General features: G+C 43.2%; 1 pseudogene; it reads right to left on the bottom strand.

The window, feature by feature from the left end:
* Positions 1 to 8,545: 8,545 nt before the first annotated feature.
* On the bottom strand, positions 8,546 to 11,419 carry LOC147724997 (uncharacterized; annotated as a pseudogene).
* Positions 11,420 to 19,625: the final 8,206 nt, after the last annotated feature.

The following is a 19,625-nucleotide window of genomic DNA, read 5'->3' as shown; positions in this document are numbered from 1 at the left end:
AGGAATGGTTTGAGATTCCAAAGTATCCTCAGCTGGTGGTTAGCACCCTTGCACACCTTACTAATATGATTCTTCATGTTCAGGTGCATGTCCAGGGTGATTCGGAGAGATTTGGCTGAATCAATATTGTGAGGAGAGGAGTTGAAGGCTGTGTGGTGTTTCATCCAGTGGTCTATCTTTGGGGTGTGATTAGGCTGAGATATGAGAAGGAATTCCATTTTGGACATGTTGAGCAGGAGGTGGTTCTCAGTTAGCCAGTGTTGAGTATTTGTCAGGGTAGAATTGCGTGAAGTGAAGTTCTCAGAAGAGGTGATTTTCAGGTAAAGTTCTGTGTCATCCGCATACATGTGAAAAAGAGTGCTTGTGGAACTTAGTGCATTTGCTAATGGTACCATTAATATCTTAAAGAGTATGAGAGATAAGGCAGACCCTTATGTGACCCCCATGGAGGCTGTTGAGGGCTGGGAGAAGGATTGATTCACCTTGACTCTTTGGGATCTGTTGTGAAGGAAGGACAAAAACCATTGCAATACCAATCGGGAAAGGCCCATCCTGTGCTCAAGAATGGATAAAAGGATGTTGTGATTAACAGTGTCAAACACAGAAGAAAGGTCAAGGAGTATTAAGAGGCAAGATTTGTTTTGGTCTAGCAGTTTTGGAATATCAGCCACAATGTAAGTGAGCGTCGATTCTGTGCTGTGACTGCTCCGAAAACCCGATTGATGTAGATCCAGGAGATGGAAATTGTGAGCGTAGAGTTGTGATTGCACTGAGTTTTCTAGGAGCTTAGCCAGAATGGGGATGTTGGAGATCGGACAAGAGTTGTTGAGATAAGTTCTGTCTGCATTCGTTTTTTTTTTAGAATGGGTGTAACCTGAGCTGCTTTTAGGCATTTGGGGATCATGCCTTGTGACAATGATGCCTCTCAGGGTGCGCTAGAGGGGACGCAATCTCGTAGACTGGCAGAAGAGCCTTCTTAGATTCAAGGTCAGTACTGATGAGTTTTGTTCCGTAAAGAAAGCAGTTTGTTGCATGAAGGGCGGCCATCTCCTTGGACAAGGTGGTTGGGTGCCTTCACCGATTGTTGTTTAACAATTTCAAAATGTTGTTTGGGGCAATTTGATGCTTGATCTGAAGTAATTGGCCTTAGCACTCTTGATTTTTTTATGATAGGAACTCGTCTAGTCTAGTCTAGTCTGGATATTTGTATTGCGCAACATATCACATCCCGAGGGAGTCTCATGGCGCATGCGGACAGTCCTAAGGGGGGAGAATGAGCCAGGAGATGGAATTTAGCAGAAGAGCCATGTTTTCAATTTTTTGCGGAAGCTCATGAGTTCCGTTGTTGTGCGTATGCTTAGAGGAAGTTTGTTCCATAGGGATGGTGCCATGAAAGAAAAGGCTCGACCTCCATTTCTGGCAGTTTGAACTCTGAGCGGCGTGAGCTGTGACTTAGAGCTCGATCTCAGCTGTCGACCAGGCCGGTACCATGTCAATTTCTGAGTCCAGTATTTTGGTTCTGGGCCGTACATGTGTTTATGAACCAGACACATGGTTTTGAAAATGGTTCTTTTTTTAACAGGGAGCCCATGTAGGCTTCTTAGGCATGGCAAAGAGGGGGATCGTCTGGGTAGACCTAGAATCAGACGAGCAGCTGTATTTTGTACAACTTGCAGTTTCCTGATATGGCACTCGTTTATGGTGAGGAGGAGTGAATTGCCATAGTCTAGCCTATTTACTATGAGGCCCTGAACCAGAATTCTGCGTGCTTCTGTTGGTATCCATTTAAAGACCTTGCTTAGACTCCGCATAATTCCGAAGCAGGTGCCCACCGTATGATTTACATGGTCCTTCATGGATAATTTGTTGTCCATGCGGAATCCTAAATTGCGGACTGATTCTTTTGGAACGGGACACTCCCCCAGTTCCGAAGGCCACCAATCTTGGGTCCAGTGTTCACTTGCTCGCCCAAATAGCATGACTTCAGATTTGGTGCAATTCAGCTGGAGATGGTTTTGGCCCATCCAGTTTTTTACCTCTACCATACACATTTTAAAACGCCTTTTGGTGTCGTTTGCGTCAGGGCCTAGTGTGACCAATATTTGCGTATCATCCGCGTATGATAACACGTCAAACCCGTATGCCCTGATCACTTTGGCCAGGGGGGCCAGATAAACGTTAAAAAGCGAAGGGCTCAGAATACAGCCCTGGGGCACATCTCTTGTAACGGGCCGCGTACTGGCCAGAGTATGATCTACTTGCAATGTAGTTGTTCGGTTAGTCAAATAACTGACAAACCATTTTAAAACCTGCCCTTTGACACCACACTCCCACAGTCTTCTAATCAAGAACTGGTTGGATATGGTGTCAAAGGCAGCCGACAGATCCAAAAGCACAAGAATAGAGGATTGACGTTTGTCAAGAGCAAGTCTAATGTTGTCGGCAACTTCGATCAGAGCTGTTTCCGTGCTGTGGGCAGCCCGGAAACCTGACTGTGAGGGATCGAGTAAGTTATTCTTCTCCAGGTAGTTTACCTGTTGTTCATTTACAAATGCCTCCAACACTTTCCCTGAGTATGGCAACAAGGAAAGGGGGCGATAGTTTAAAAAAGTGTTTGCATCAGCGCCGTTTTTTTAAAATATGGGTTTAACTCTTGCCGCCTTCCAAATTTTTGGGAATTCCGCTTCTTTCAGGGATGTGTTTAAGAGGTCGGAAAGAGAGTCTACTAGCGCTGGGGCAAGAGTGGAAAATAGTTTGGAGGTTAACTGGTCACTGGGGGAGCCTGATTTAATTTTACGTCCTAGTAGCATAGTTTTTTCGTTGTCCAACAAATCGAAAGTAGCCCGTCTCGGGGATGAGTCATTTGTGTATACAGATTCTTTCGTGTATGGGTCCTGTTCTAGATATTGGTGGGATGTATTCTCCATTTCGAAGGATTTGCATATATTTATGATTTTATCATCCAGAAATTTGGAAAGGTCTTCCGTCCATTCGTCAGTTTTTGGTGTTGCTTGTGGACTTTTAAAGGAAGTGAATTCCTTTAAGATGTGGTGAAGCTCCTTAGCTGAGTTCTCGGCTTTGGTGATTCGTTCGGCTATGTGTGTTCTTTTTGCTGTTTTTATTTCCCTCATATATTTAGTGTGTAGGGTTTGATAGGTTTTACGGTCGTTTGGATCTTTATTTTTCCGCCATGTTTTCTCCGCATTTCTTGTTAAGGTTTTGAGGTTTTTAGGTCTCTCCTCTCAATGCGCAAGCGCATTGAGCAGAGCGAGACTATAGCGTCTTAAACAGACTTTACCCAACTGGGCGATTTGGTGCTGTGCCCGTGGCTTTTAGGTCAATGCGCTTGCGCATTGACCTAAAATGCGCGTGCACATCATCAAATCACCATCTGTTCCCTCAGCCGCACTCCTCCCACACCTTTGAAGTGAAGCTTAGCTTCACTTCAAAGTCCCCTGCTGCTTCACACCCTCATTGTCGCTCTCCCCGCTCCGCCCCCTTCCCTGCCCGCCGTGTCGCATTTCTCCTCCCCCCTCCCCACAGCAATGCCCTCCGTCTTGTTTTATTTATTTTTTTAACTCGTTTTCGTTAGGGTTGGTGCTGTCTTTTCCTGCTGCTTCACACCCTCATCGCCTACACACACACCTACAAGCATTCCTCAGTGCGCTCCATCACCTGCCCTCCATCTCCTCACTTCCACATCCACCACCTCCACATCCACCACTCCCACATCCACCACCTCCACACCCACCACTTCCACATCCACCACCTCCACATCCACCACCTCCACATCCACCACCACATCCACCACCACCACATCCACCACCACCACCACCACCACATCCACATCCACCACCACAACCACCACCACCACATCCACCACCTCCACATCCACCACCACCACGCACACCACCACCACATCCACCACTACCACATCCACCACCACCACATCCACCACTACCACATCCACCACCACCACATCCACCACCACCACATCCACCACCACATCCACCACCACCACCACATCCACCACCACCACATCACCACCTCCACATCCACCACCTCCACATCCACCACCTCCACCTCCACATCCACCACCTCCACATCCACATCCACCACCACCTCCAGATCCACCACCACATCCACCACCTCCACATCCACCACCTCCACATCCACCACCACATCCACCACCTCCACCACCACCACATCCACCACCACCACATCCACCACCACCTCCACATCCACCTCCACCACATCCACCACCACCACATCCACCACCACCACCACCACATCCACCACCACCACCTCCACATCCACCACCTCCACATCCACCCCCTCCACATCCACCACCACCACCTCCACATCCACCACCTCCACATCCACCACCTCCACATCCACAATCACCACCACCACCACCACATCCACCACCACCACCACATCCACCACCATCACCACCATCACCACCACCACCACATCCCCCAGATCCACCATCACCACATCTATATGTGTGTGTGTGGCTCTGTGTGTGTGTAGGTGCAAATGCAACATTCTTGGATTTTCGTCACAATAAAATACACTGAACTTTAATCTTCACAAAAGTTATTTACAAACATTTAAGCTATTGCCATTATAAATTACAATAACTTTTATTTAAGTATTAATTATTTACAAAATTAAAAGCCATTGTTATTTGTAATATCAATACATCTAAGTCACGTAAATACAACACACATTGCATTACAAATGCTATAGGTGTCACATTTGCGAAAGTTAAAACTATTGACATTGTAACTGACAAAGCTATTAATTTTGCTATTTTTAAAACCAACACAAATAAAAAAAGGGTCATTTACAATACCAGTCGCTCAAACTTTCCTAATGCGAGACCTATTGCATTTCCAATGCTTGTTTAATTGGTCAGTGAACCAGGGCGAAATTTTCTCCCTACAGTGCACCATTCGTAGAGGGGCTGTCTTGTCCAGTGCCTTACCGACGGCGAACTCCAGGTGCATAGCTGCAAGATTGACATTTTCCTTTGGATCTCTTTGGTCTATCGCAAAATTCTCAGAGAAGGCAGCTAAAGTTATCTTTTTCATATTTCGACAAGATTTTTGTTTTTTATTTATTATGATTTGTGATCTGTGGCTGTTTATGGAGAATTTCACAAGAAAGTGATCGGTCCACAGTAGTGGAATAGGGGTGGCTATCAAGACATTAGGAGAGTTGGTGAATAGGAGATCAAGGGTATGACCAGCTTGATGGGTAGGGCCATTAATCTTTTGTGTCAGATTGAGGGTGTTCATAGAAGAGATTAATTTTTCTGTGTCAGTATTAGGCGGGTCGTCAGCGTGATAGTTAAAATCACCCAATAATAAGAAATAGTCCGCTGTCAATACGTGAGGGGCTATAGTTTCCAATAGGATGTTGGCAAAGTCTCCTTTATTCCCAGGGGGTCGGTATAGCAAAGCCCCTTTCCATGTTTTTCTTTTCCCAGGCTGTTCACTCTGAAAACTATGATTTCAGATTCATTTACCACAAGGCTTTCTATAATATGAACATTCATGCTCTCCTTAGCTGCTACCAGTACTCCTCCTCCTTTTCCCCCTGTTCTATCAGATCTGGCTATAGAGTACTGCTGGGGAAAGGCTATATGAAGATCAGGAATGGCATGCTCGTGTAGCCATGTCTCAGATATAAAGCTCAGGTCTGCTTTTTCAAGGTCAAGAAGACTCCATATCTCCAGAGCGTGTCTTGGGATGGATCTGGTATCAAAGTATATGGCTGTATATTTTGCCTGTGAGGGGCTAGTGGAATTGGTCTGAGCATCATCTATCTTGATGCAGGTCTTCACTAATGGCTCTGGGTTAACAGCACAGGGTGCCTTCCGGAGATCAGTTAGTAGTCTTTCTGATACCGTAAAAAGAGGACAGATTAACTCTAATAGCTCATTTTGTGCATACCTGATATGAGGTGAGGTTGTTGTAGCCATTATCAAGGGTGAGGGTGCAGTAAGAAGACCGGGCTATGCTGAGGATAGTGGTGTATATATCACAACAAACAAGGGCTTTGACTCATACACAGTAAAGCAGAGTCCAATACTAGAATAAACAACAGAAGTGCAAATACTGTGACTGATTTCACAGGAAACAACTCAATTGGGACCCAGACTAACAATGACTCAATTGCTAGTCGGCTTTTGAAATAAATCAATTATATTTATTTATATATTTTTGAATATTTTTGAAATACCTTATTTTTTGAACATACAAACAAACAGTAAAAAGATGCTTTTTGTATTTATATGTATATATATAGAGAAAAAACACACAGAAGATGAGCAGAATAATTTACAAAGTAGGACAAGCAGTCCGTGCAGTGAACACAGTCTTTCATACATCAGTCGTTCCACATTCACACTCACATTCCTTTCATACCATAATCAACATTGTGCATGTGAGATAAAACAAACAAAAAAATCGATCAATTAGGTCAGGCAAGCAAAGTTGAAAGTACCTCAGAGATGGCACTAAAAATATTGAAGAATACTCAATATCACAGCAATTGTATGACAGACATAATATATACAATTCCTTTCTGACCAAAAAACCTAAACAACAAAAGGTACACAAGGTCGACGCGTTTCGAATCGGACCCTTTGTCCGATTCTCATCAGGACCAGAGAATCTGAGTGTATTCAGTGTTAGGTCACGGGGGGTTGCTGAATCAAGTGTTGTTAAATCCAGAGGGGCTGCATTAGAAAAAGAAGTCAGGGAACCATCTTGACAAGGCGCTTTTTTTATGTAGAGGCTCTGGGACGTGGACGATTGTTCAAGGTCCCGTTCCAATTGTTTGTGTAAAAAGGTCGATCAACAATTCAAAGCCGCTGGCTTGTGCGGACTCCTCTAGCAGCGATAACCGGGGCGTCTCTTAGTCTTCCGCGAGCCGGTGTTCATGTTCCAGGTTCAAAGGATAGTGGTGTGGCAGCTGGCAGCGTTCTGGCGCGGACGGGCGCAGACGGGCTTGGCTTTGGCGCGCCGCTGCGCGCGTTCGCGCCTCCCTCGATGTTAAATAGGGAAGGGGGCCAGATCTACTAGAGCGCTACCTGTTTCTTCCGTCTGGGAAAGCGGAAGTGAGTATGCTGCCTATGTGACCCTCCGCAACAAACGGCATACGCCGTGGCGGACCGGGGCCTGGGCAGAATTAATTCACTAGTTAATCAGCGACAATTGTAGGCAGTTTTTAAAAATAGTACAGTCGATTGTTACGGCAAATACATACAACTCCTTACCGATCTAAGAACTTTTAAATGATCAGAGAAAGGTATGGAATTTCAGGCTCATTCTGCTGCTCCTAAGTTGCAGTGTTCCAAGTTTGGATTGTTGTTGAACCAAGGTTTGGAGATTTTGGAAGAGGCATTTTTCTGTTGTAGTGGTGCTATTGAATCCATGATACTAGACATAGTAGAGTTATAGACGTCAGTGAGTTCAAGAAGATCTATCAAGACGGATTATATCATAACTAGGAGGAATTAGGATGTCTATGATAGGGGTGGAAGCGGGATTTAGCCATGTTTTCGTGAGGATGATGATATCTAGCTTTTTATTTTGGATGAGGTTAAAGATATCGGAGGCATGGTTACTGACTGATCTGCAGTTTAGTAGTACACATTTCAAGTGTGTGTGAGGTATGGGTCTGCATGATGTTCACTCTCTTGAGGATGTCACTATTTATAACTCTGAGATTATGTGAGGGTTCCCTGTGTGGGTTGGCATCAATGCCTTGAATTTGACCCAGAGGAGACTTGATATTGTCTAGGGTATTAGAGTATGAGGAGTAGATAGACCCTCAATATCACTGGTTAGAAGATTGGCCTTCATTCTTCTAGGGTGGGATGGGGCATTAGGGAGGGGTAAGGTTTTAGAGGTAGGGTGCGAGGCGTGCTGGTCAAGGCAAGGGAATGCACTAGCGGGCATGGGCAGCTTTCCTAAGGAAGTCAGAGAACTGATCCGGGTAAATGCTCAATTCAGAGGTATTTCAGTTCATGAAGTACATACGAGAGAAGGCGGAATTGGAGAGTTCTCTCTCCAAACGCGTAGTCAGGTCTGAGTGTTGGTAAAAGAGTAGAGGTTAAGTGGTGAGATCCCACGTACGAGAGGTGCCTCGAGTAATGTCTGGATGGTCTGGGGCAGTGGTGCAATGTTCCGAGGGAGAGAGCGAGTTGTTAATGTCTTGCGGAGTCCCTGTTCGCTTTGATGGGTTGTCTGGTGAATTTGAGGGGGGGTGAAGGGACAATTGTATTGTGTGTAGGAGGTGGTCACAAAGAGGTTTAGTGGGTTGGGATGATTAGAGGCCAAGGAAGGCAGTTACCTGTACCCAACAGAGGATGACGAGGACAGTGGGATCATGGGAGGGAGATCAGGTGTAGCGATAAAAGGCGGTATCGCTTGAGGGGACATCCTGTCTTGGGAATCGCTGTATAACTGACTTGAAGTCGGCGAGGTGGGTGCAACAGTAAGCCTGATAATCATCTGAGTCGAAGGTCAACTGCAGTGATATGTTTTGTTTATTTTGATATTGAACATATACAATTATTGTTTGTCATTAACAAAAAATGGCAAAAAAAATAATTTAAAAAAAAGAAAAGAACATATACAAAATTTTCTACAAGTGTATATAGCTGGCTTAATGTTTGCAGTCGAAGGGTCAGCCAATGATCCATTATTTATAGATGTGGCCATGTTTCTGACCCTACCTGTACGTCATTAAGCATATAAGCAGTTTGTGGTGCATTGGAGTGATATGTTTTGTTTGTTTTGATATTGAAAATATACAATGATTGGTTGTCATTAAAAAGAAATGGCAATAAAAATAATTTTTAAAAAAAAGAACATATACAAAATTTTCTACAAGTGTTTATAGCTGGCTTAATGTTTGCAGTCGAAGGGTCAGCCAATGATCCATTATTTATAGATATGGCCATGTTTCTCACCTTACCAGTACGTCAGTAAGCATATTAGCAGTTTGTGGTGCAGTAATTCTCTATTTTAAGCATTGTGCATCACGGAAAAGCACACACAAAAAACACAGTTGAAAGTTCGAAAATATAGGAAATTATATGGGAGCAGCATAGATTACTTATTTAACATTTTATTTAACATATCAGGGTGTACATACACTTGCTACACTAAATCAGCCTTTATTGAGGATGAATCCTCTTATGTCGGAACAGACCTATGCTTCGAGTGAATCTTTTCCCACATTCTTTCCATTTTTATGGTTTGTCCCTTGAATGGATTATTTGAGGTCTTAACAGTGTGCTGTTCAGATAGAAGCATTTCCCATATTCTGTTTGCCGCTATAGTTTGTCATTAGTATGAGTATTCTGATGTCTCAACAGGTTACACTTTAGAGAGAAGCTTATAAAACAGTTTTACACTGAAAGCGTTTCTCAGTAGTATGGGTTCTCTGATGCGCCACCAGGCAGCACTTCTCACAGAGGTATTTTCCATGTTCTGAGTAGAGGTAGGGTTTCTCACCAGTGTGACCTCCCTGATGCTCCTCTAGGTGCAGCTTCCAAATGAAGCTTTTTTCACTTCTGTGCACCAATACGGTTTCTAATCAGTATGAATGCTGTGATGGCTCAACAGATTCATCTTGAAAGTAAAGCGTTTCCCACAATCTGTACACGGAAAGGGTTTCTCACCAGTGTGGATTCTCTGATGCACCTCTAGGTTGCACTTCTCACTGGAGCTTTTTCCGCATTCTGTGCAGAGGTAGGTTTTCTCACCAGTGTGGATTCTCTGATGTCTGAACAGTGTGCTTGGATGAGAGACGCGTTTTCCACATTCTGTGCACCAATACGGTTTAGTATGAATTCTCTGATGTGACGACTGTCTTCTCTTTAAAGTGAAGCTTTTCCCACACTCTGTACAAGAAAAGGGTTACTCGCCAGTATGGATTCTCTGATGCTCCACTAGGTTGTGCTTGTGATTGAAGTTTTTTCCACATTCTCCGCAGTGGAAGGGTTTGTCGCCAGTATGGATTCTCTGATGCACCACTAACTTTTGTTTCTTACTGAAGATTTTTCCACACTCTGTACAACTAAAGGGTTTCTCACCACTATGGGTTCTCTGATGCACCACTAGGATGTGCTTGCGACTGAAGTTTTTTCCACATTCTCCACAGTGGAAAGGTTTCCCGCCAGTATGGATTCTCTGATGCACCACTAGCATTTGTTTCTCACTGAAGTGTTTTCCACACTCTGTACATCAAAAGGGTTTCTCACCACTATGGATTCTCTGATGCACCACTAGGTACCGCTTTTGACTGAAGTTTTTTCCACATTCTCCACAGTGGAACGGTTTCTCGCCAGTATGGATTCTCTGATGCAACACTAGTATTTGTTTCCCACTGAAGTGTTTTCCACACTCTGTACAACAAAAGGGTTTTTCACCACTATGGGTTATCTGATGCACCACTAGGTACTTCTTTTGACTGAAGTTTTTTCCACATTCTCTGCAGTGGAAGGGTTTCTCGCCAGTATGGATTCTCTGATGCTCCACTAGTTTGTGCTTGTAACTGAAGTTTTTTCCACATTCTCCGCAGTGGAAGGGTTTCTCGCCAGTATGGATTCTCTGATGCTCCACTAGGTTGGACTTCTGGCTGAAGTTTTTTCCACATTCTCCGCAATGGAAGGGTTTCTCGCCAGTATGGATTCTGTGATGCTCCACTAACTTTTGTTTCTTACTGAAGTTTTTTCCACACTCTGTACAACAAAAGGGTTTCTCGCCACTATGGGTTCTCTGATGCACCACTAGGCTGCGATTCCGACTGAAGTTTTTTCCACATTCTCCACAGAGGAAAGGTTTCTCACCAGTATGGATTCTCTGATGCACCACTAGGTTGTGCTTCTCACTGAAGTTTTTTCCACACTCTGTACAACAAAATGGTTTCTCGCCACTATGTGTTCTCTGATGCACCACTAGGGTGCGCTTCTGATTGAAGTTTTTTCCACATTCTCCGCAGTGGAAAGGTTTCTCGCCAGTGTGGATTCTCTGATGCACCACTAGCATGCGCTTCTGTCTGAAGTTATTTCCACATTCTCCACAGTGGAAAGGTTTCTCGCCAGTATGGATTCTCTGATGCTCCACTAGGTAATGCTTCTCACTGAAGTTTTTTCCACATTCTCCGCAATCGAAGGGTTTCTCGCCAGTATGGATTCTGTGATGCTCCACTAACTTTTGTTTCTTACTGAAGTTTTTTCCACACTCTGTACAACAAAAGGGTTTCTCGCCACTATGGGTTCTCTGATGCACCACTAGGTTGTGGTTCTCACTGACGTTTTTCCACATTCTCTGCAGCGGTAGGGTTTCTCAGCAGTGTGGAATCTTTGGTGCTTTAACATACAGTACTTAAGGCTGAAACTTTTCCCCCATTCAGTACACTGAAAAGATTTTTCAATAGATTGGATTCTCTGATGCACCACTAGGCTGTGTTTTTAACTGAAGTTTTTTCCACATTCTGTACACGGATAGGGTTTCTGACTGGGATCGATTCTTTGAGGCTTCACCAGCATGGACATATTGGTTAAGCTTTTTCCACCTGCTGTACAGTGTTAGGGTTTCTCATTAGTATAGGTTAACTGATGTCTCAACAGCGTGATCTTCCGACTGAAGCCTTTTCCACAGTCCATACAATGATAAAGTTTCTCACCAGTATAGACTCTCTGATGTACCATAAGAATTGTTTTTGAACAGAAGCTTTTCTCACATTCTGTACAATGATAAGGTTTTTTACCAGTATGGACTCTCTGATGCACCAAAAGGTTTATTTTTCGAGGAAATCATTTCACACATTCTGTATAATTATATGTTTTTTCACCAGAATGGACTCTATGATAAATCAACAAATTCATTTTTTCCACATTCTAGTCAAGGATAGGGCTTCTCACCAGTATGGACTCTCTGGTGAATCAACAAACTGTCTCTCTGTGAAGTTTTTTCCACATTTGGTACAACTGTGGGGTTTCTCACAAGTATGGACTCTGGTGTCGCAACATCTTCTTTGGTTCAGTGAAGCTTTCCCACAATTTGTACACTGGTGTGACCTATCCTCAGATTTACCTATTTGATGGCTAACCAGCAAAGTTCCTTCAGTACAACTTTGCGATATTCTGTATACTGGTAGAGCTCTCCCCTGAAAGCATTCTCTGATAATACAACAGAAAGTTCAGCAAGTCAAGCTTTACTTGTACGTCTTACACTGGTATGGTGTCTCTTGAGAATATTCTAATGTTTGAACTGATTTTACATTAAAATGACAACAATTACACACTTTTTACACTTGTGTGGATCAGCCTCATTATGGATCATCTGATGCAAGTACAGATGTGAGCTCTGAGTGAAGCTTTTCTCAGACGTACACTAATATGATTTCTCGTCTGAACTGAACATCTATTATACATATAGAAAACATTTACCAAATCCTTTTCACTTTATGTAATGATACTGGTTATCCCTGGGTCGGATCTTCACAGTAGCAATAATGATGAGCTCTGTATGAAGCTTTATCTCACACTAGGTCAGTGCTTCTCCTCGGAATAAACTGCACAATGAGTACACAGGGCCGGGCTTCCAGTGGATCTTTGCTTGGACTCTGCACATAGATACAATTCTTCTTCTTGTGATGCAGTGCAGGACTTTTCTGGTGCTGAAGTGCTGCAGGTCCTTTTGATTCTGTGAACAAGAAACACAACTTTACAAATGAAAGGAAGTCGCTGCGTTCAGCCAAGTGGCTATAAAACGATGAAGCAGGATGAGAAAGAGTAATTTTGAGTGGGGAGGCACAGAAGAAGGAAGGCAATGGTGCCTGCCCTAGAGAGATTAAGCTCTGGAGTCACAAAGAATAAATGTGCATTATAGTTTCTCGATTTTAATTAGTGAACTAGTTTGTCCAGTGCACCACTGCCAAAGATAAAGCCCAATTTTGAGATACAGCCTCACTCTTTGTATGTGTTACTCTACCAATCTCAGTCTCTCGTAGATTTTTTCCCTCTGTATGTTTTTTTGGCTATGATTCTCTCTCTCTCTCTGTCGGTCTCTTTTGTGACAATTATCTCAGTGACTAATCCTCTTGTTGCCAAGCAAGTACTTTAGAGAATCAGGGATGTGTCTTCTGGTGGCAAGTGACAAGAGAAGACAACAGTCAGTAATCCTCTTGGCTTCTTGCAGTCTTTGAGCGCCTGTGAGCTCCCTGCAGCCTCAGTGCTCCTCTGGGCTCCCTACAAACTCTAAAGAGCACTGAGGCTGTGAAATGAAATGACCCTTGTGTTAAAATAATTACAGCATGACTTGTATGGCAAGGCTTGCATTATATCTATTTGTATGAAGATATTGCAAAAAAAAACACATCTTTTACAAGGCATTCATGGCAGTATGGGACAACAATCAAAATAAACATTGAGGCAGAAAAGTGACAAATGTGTTTAATTATGAAGCAACCATGTGAAAACTTAAAAGACCAGAAGGAGAATTGTTCTGTTTGTGAGTTGCAAGGGTCGCTGCAGTAAGATGAGAGGCCCACACCACATCAGTTAAAATTTACTTAAAAAGCCAGAAAAGAGCCATTAACGTACTCTGCCCAATTCCCTTCTCTGCCCTCCACTTCAAAGTCCTTTATCATGACCTCGTACACTGACACTAAAGTTATACAGCGTGGGTGTTGTTGCCTTCATGCTGCAGCACAAATTAGACTAAATCCCGCAGTCTTGCCATGAAATAGATATGTTTGTTTTAAAAAAACTCTTTTCTCAGAATGTATGGCAACACCTTCTTCCCAACATCTGAACATTGACACTACCTCAATTCAATTCAATAATAACGTTATTCGGTAGTTTAAAAAGAAACACCATAAAAGTTCACAAAAAGCAAATTACCAAATTTACAAGGGTTAAAATCCAATATAAAAATACATTTGTTAAAAAAGCAATTAAAAAAGACGTCTCAGTTTATGTATTTTTCGACCTTATCATAACATACAGTTTTCCTATTATCTGGCATTCTTTCATTTGTGCCGAACTAATATATAGTTCGTACTCAAAGGTTCGTACGATGACGGATACAAAATTTGAGAAAGCATACAATCGCTTTAGCATAGTTTTCATTTTCTAGATACTGAAGTGCCAAATATGCAGGACGGCACTGTCGAAGTCCCCAGATTTTCAAAATGGGCAGTATCCAGCGTTTGCGTGGTTCGGTAAAAAATTTACAAAATAAGATTGTATGCATCGTTGTTTGTGGGGACACTAGGTCACACGGACACATGGGAAATGTGGATGACCAGACATTTTGCTTTGGAAATGCAACCAGTAAATGGAACAAATCAAATCTAAAGCGGGTGAGCAACATTTTTTCATATTGTGTTAAACTAGAGTTCAAATAGAGTTCAATGGTAAACACAGTCTGCGCTAATAAAGAATGTTGAACAGATGGTTTGTGAATCTCAGATAGTAATCGTAACTGGCGCAGGTGTACAAGACACTCTCTTTTTAGATCCTTTTTTGAGATTTCATTTATCAGTAACGGATGACCAAAAAACTTCCTGTAACCTAAATCTGTTAGTAGCGCTTTAACATAGGATAACCATTTAATTTTCTTGCAGTGTTCAAGTGTCAAGATATCTTGGATGATCGCCCTAGTTAGTTGGCATTGCTCAGTGACCCATATTCGACGCCACAACATTACTGGTTGTAATTTTATGATGTCTGTAATATAATCAATGCCCAACTCTGTGTGGCAGGCATAGGTGGAACAGCTTTTAGGTACCGCCAGCAAGTATCTCAAAAAGGAGTTCTCGACTTTTTGTATTACATCCACATTTACAAAGCCCCATATCCCCGCCCCATATGTTGCCGTGCTTACACATTTTGCGTTATATATTTGTAACAGTTCTTTTGATGGTCGCTGCTACAGTCTTTGTGAAAACATTTTTAACGAAGTTGTCTCTCGCAAGAATGAAAGCTTCCTTGCGTTAATAGGTGGGTTCCATTTAAATTTTTCGTCAATGACAATCCCTAAATAGGGATAGGTTGTAGACCTGTCCAGTTGTTCACCCTGTACAAACAATCTCCAATTTTTTACATTTCTTCCCCCCCCGCATGCATAGTGTAGGTTTTCTTTGCATTTAATTTCAAATTTAGACTCGCCATGAAGGCACAGTATCTGTTTAAGGCCAGTTGTAGTTCGATTGGTGTTCTTGCTAAAATGACAGCATCGTCGGCATATAAAAGCGCTGGTATCTGCCGACGAGCTATTAAAGGAAGGTCTTTACTGCCTTGAAGCATGGCAGCCTCTAAGCCATTAGTATAAAGGGTGAATAAAAAGGGGGCCAGTACACATCCCTGTCTGACCCCCTTTTCCACCCTAAAAGTATCCGTGAGCTCGCCTCTCACCCCGAATCTTACCCTACCTGTAGTACCTGTATACAGTTCTCGAAGAAAGTCCACAATTGGAGGGGGAACTCCCATTTTCAAGATGATACTCCACAGCATTGAGTGTGCCACGCAATCAAACGCTGCGGAGAGGTCAACATAGACCATGTGAAGGGAGGACCCCTTAGCTTCCACGTATTTACCCGCCAATAGGGACAAATTTAAGGCCTGGTCAACTGTTCCTAGCCCCTCCCGAAAACCATATTGTATATCTGAGATGATGCTATGGTCTGTGGCCCACTCCTGGAGTCGATCCAGAAGTATTCGCGCTGCCATCTTCCCGAGCGAGTCCAGGAGGGAGATCGGCCTATAGCACGAAGGACTGTTTCGGTCCCCTTTTTTAAATATGGGGACCAACGTCGATGTTCTCCAGGAGTCTAATAGGCCCACTTCAGTAGTGGCATTCAAGACGTTGGTCAACAGGGGAGTCCATAGATCCGGGAGGTAATTAAAGATGTCAACAGGAACACCATCCGGGCCCGGAGCTTTGGCTGTTTTTGAGGATTTTAAGGCTTTTTGGACCTCTTCGTGGGAAAGCTGAAGGTTTATTGGATAGATGACCTGTGTCAAGGGGTCAGGTTGGTCTGTATCTACTGTGGCGTCTTTGCTAAAAACTTTTGTGAAGTGTCTCACCCACTCCCGTTCACTTATGGCGACATCAATTGAAGGAGAGTCGTCTTTATATGTTAGGAAGGGGGAGCGGACTACCTGCCAGAACATAGTGCTGTCTTTTAGTTCTGAGCTTTGGCTAAGACGTACCCACAGTGCGGCTTTCATTTCTTTTTTCCTATTATTTAGGGCAGCCGCGTACTCCTTTCTAAGTCTGCTAACTTCAGCTCTGTCCCTGTGATCTCTGTTTAGAGCTTCCTTTAAACGTGTGCATGCCTTTGTGAATGCTGAGTTAAACCAACCTTTCTTTACATGGGGCTTTTGTTTATGGGTCCTAGTTAGTTCTTTTTGTATGTTTTTTGTAATCGCCAGAAAGCTCTTTATGACTTCCTTCGGTTGTATTGTAGGGTCCAGACAGTTTATGATGTCAGTTTGATTGTATGTAACTATTTTTCTGGTTGTTGTTTCCTTATCAATACTGCCCCATTTCAATGTATAACCGTTCAGGGAGCCTAGTGCTAGCTCGCGTTGGTGTAAGACAGTCATGATATCATATGGTTTGTTTGTTTTTATTTCAGAAAGAACCATAGTATTTGGAAAGTGGTCACTCAGAGGATTTTTAGCAACCTCAAATTCTTCTATGGTAGATCCCATAGATGCTGAGATTAATATATAGTCTATTAGACTTATTAAACCTCTGCCATTGAATGTGGGCTGGAAAGGGACTGATGGGGACTTTCTTTCGTTAGCAAAACTTAGCTCTAATTCAGTTATGACTTCGGTCATTTTTTCTCCCACATTGGAATGTATGAAGTGTGTTACATTTTTGTCAGCCTCATTGCTAATGCCACACTTGTCGTTATTGCTGTTCCTGCATAAGTGGAGGTTAAAATCTCCCCCCCAGATTATCGTACATGACTTTTTGATATATTTTGTACGTTGATCTTGTAATATTGCAGAAATCTCTGAGAGAAGGGTAATCAAATCAGCCTGAGAGAGATTATTATAAAAATTTACTATTAAGTATATTTTTTGTTTGGTAATCTTTAGGACTATGATCTGAAAATTGTCATCTAGTTTTAGAGGAAGTACGTCATCCACAGGAAGAGTGTTTGTGATATAGGTAGCTAGGCCACCACTATTTCTACCAGAGATTGATTTTTTTGCAGGTGACCAGAATGTTTTAAAGCCCGCTATATGTATTGGCCTAATAGCCCAAGTCTCCTGAAGCCAGATAAAACCGCTCGTGTTGATCTGACTCAGGAAACTGGGATTTGTCTTTTTTGCAGAGAGACCTGCGATGTTCCAGAATGTAAAATATATCTGTAGGGTGGATAAAGTAGAACCAACGGCAGCACTTGTGTCAGCTATAAGATCTACTGCTTCCAAATTAGTGGGAGCCAATACTACAGTCGTCAAAGCGTCTATCTCATGGTGTTTTATTGTCAAATGATTAGATGTACCAAGGGTTGGAATGAGATGGTTTACCTTTTTTTCAGAGATAATAGATGTTATAGATGTTAAAGTCATCCCTATTTTAGAGGATTGTGAAGATTCCCGGTTAGAGTGATGGCTGGGAAGTCAGTCATTAAAGTCCAGCCCAGAAAGAGCATTAAATCTATTGTAAGTCTGAAAACCTCTGACACTGTCATCATTCATCTTGTTCAATCCCAATACATTCCACTTCATCATTGGGGCTGTGCTGCTGTCACACAACCGCTGACCTGAGCAATCTCATGGCCTGTGCCGCTATCACACAACAGCTGACCTGTGTAATCTCATGAGCCTGTGCCGCTATCACACAACCGCTGACCTGTGCAATCTCATGAGCCTGTGCCGCTTTCACACAACCGCTGACCTGTGCAATCTCATGAGCCTGTGCTGCTATCACACAACCGCTGACATGAGCAATCTCATGGCCTGTGCTGCTATCACACAACCGCTGATCTGTGCAATCTCATGAGCCTCTGCCACTATCACACAACCGCTGACCTGAGCAATCTCATGAGCCTGTGCCGCTATCACACAACCGCTGACCTGTGTAATCTCATGAGCCTGTGCCGCTATCACACAATCGCTGACCTGTGCAATCTCATGAGCCTCTGCCACTATCACACAACCGCTGACCTGAGCAATCTCATGAGCCTCTGCCACTATCAAACAACTGCTGACCTGAGCAATCTCATGAGCTTGTGCCGCTATTTATTTTATTTATTTATTTATCTTGTATAGCGCAAACAGCTACCCAACAAAGGGTTTCCCGGCGCTGAGATTCAGTGTTGAGTAATCGGACGACTGACTTAGATGTTGAATAGCCAGGTTTTTAAGGCTTTTCTGAATTTGATGTAGTTAGCCTCTGAGCGCAGAGCTTGTGGCATGGAATTCCACAAGGAGGGACCGAGGTAGGCGAAGGATTTGCTGACCTGTGTAATCTCATGAGCCTGTGCCACTATCACACAACCGCTGACATGTGCAATCTCATGAGCCTGTGCCGCTATCACACAATCGCTGACCTGTGCAATCTCATGAGCCTCTGCCACTATCACACAACCGCTGACCTGAGCAATCTCATGAGCCTCTGCCACTATCAAACAACCGCTGACCTGAGCAATCTCATGAGCTTGTGCCGCTATTTATTTTATTTATTTATTTATCTTGTATAGCGCAAACAGCTACCCAACAAAGGGTTTCCCGGCGCTGAGATTCAGTGTTGAGTAATCGGACGACTGACTTAGATGTTGAATAGCCAGGTTTTTAAGGCTTTTCTGAATTTGATGTAGTTAGCCTCTGAGCGCAGAGCTTGTGGCATGGAATTCCACAAGGAGGGACCGAGGTAGGCGAAGGATTTGCTGACCTGTGTAATCTCATGAGCCTGTGCCACTATCACACAACCGCTGACATGTGCAATCTCATGAGCCTGTGCTGCTAGCACACAACCGCTGACCTGAGCAATCTCATGAGCCTCTGACACTGTCACACAACCGCTGACATGAGCAATCTCATGGCCTGTGCTGCTATCACGCAACCGCTGACCTGTGCAATCTCATGAGCATGTGCTGCTATCACACAACCGCTGACCTGAGCAATCTCATGGCCTGTGTCGCTACTTTAGACTTATCAGTCACAATGGAATTTATGTGTTGTGGATACTAAAATTGACATGGAAATGGATACTTACAATCATGTTCTTAACTTTAAAGGCAAAAGCACATATCAATTTCTCAACAATAACTGTAAAAACCCTAAGGGCGATCCATAGCAGCAAAGCTTTCCCTGTTCAGATTGCACATGCTTAGCCTTATCCATAAGAAACGTTGCTTTTGGCAGATTGTTAGAGCCAATATCCTTTGCGTGGTTTCCCCTGACTTTTTGCCTTCTGACCTGTTTTTTCCGACTTCGTTTTTGCTGGCTTTAGGAATCATGGCACTTTACTACTGATAACCAGCCCATGAGCGGGGTGGGGTGTATTGCATTTAAAAAAATAGGACATGTACTTTTACGTTTTTAATCTACTGATAGTAAAATACAC

The sequence above is a fragment of the Lissotriton vulgaris genome, chromosome 4_1 (assembly GCF_964263255.1).
Source record: "Lissotriton vulgaris chromosome 4_1, aLisVul1.2, whole genome shotgun sequence".
In the NCBI taxonomy this organism is placed as follows: Eukaryota; Metazoa; Chordata; class Amphibia; order Caudata; family Salamandridae; genus Lissotriton; species Lissotriton vulgaris.
This window is presented reverse-complemented; position numbering and strand designations above follow the sequence as displayed.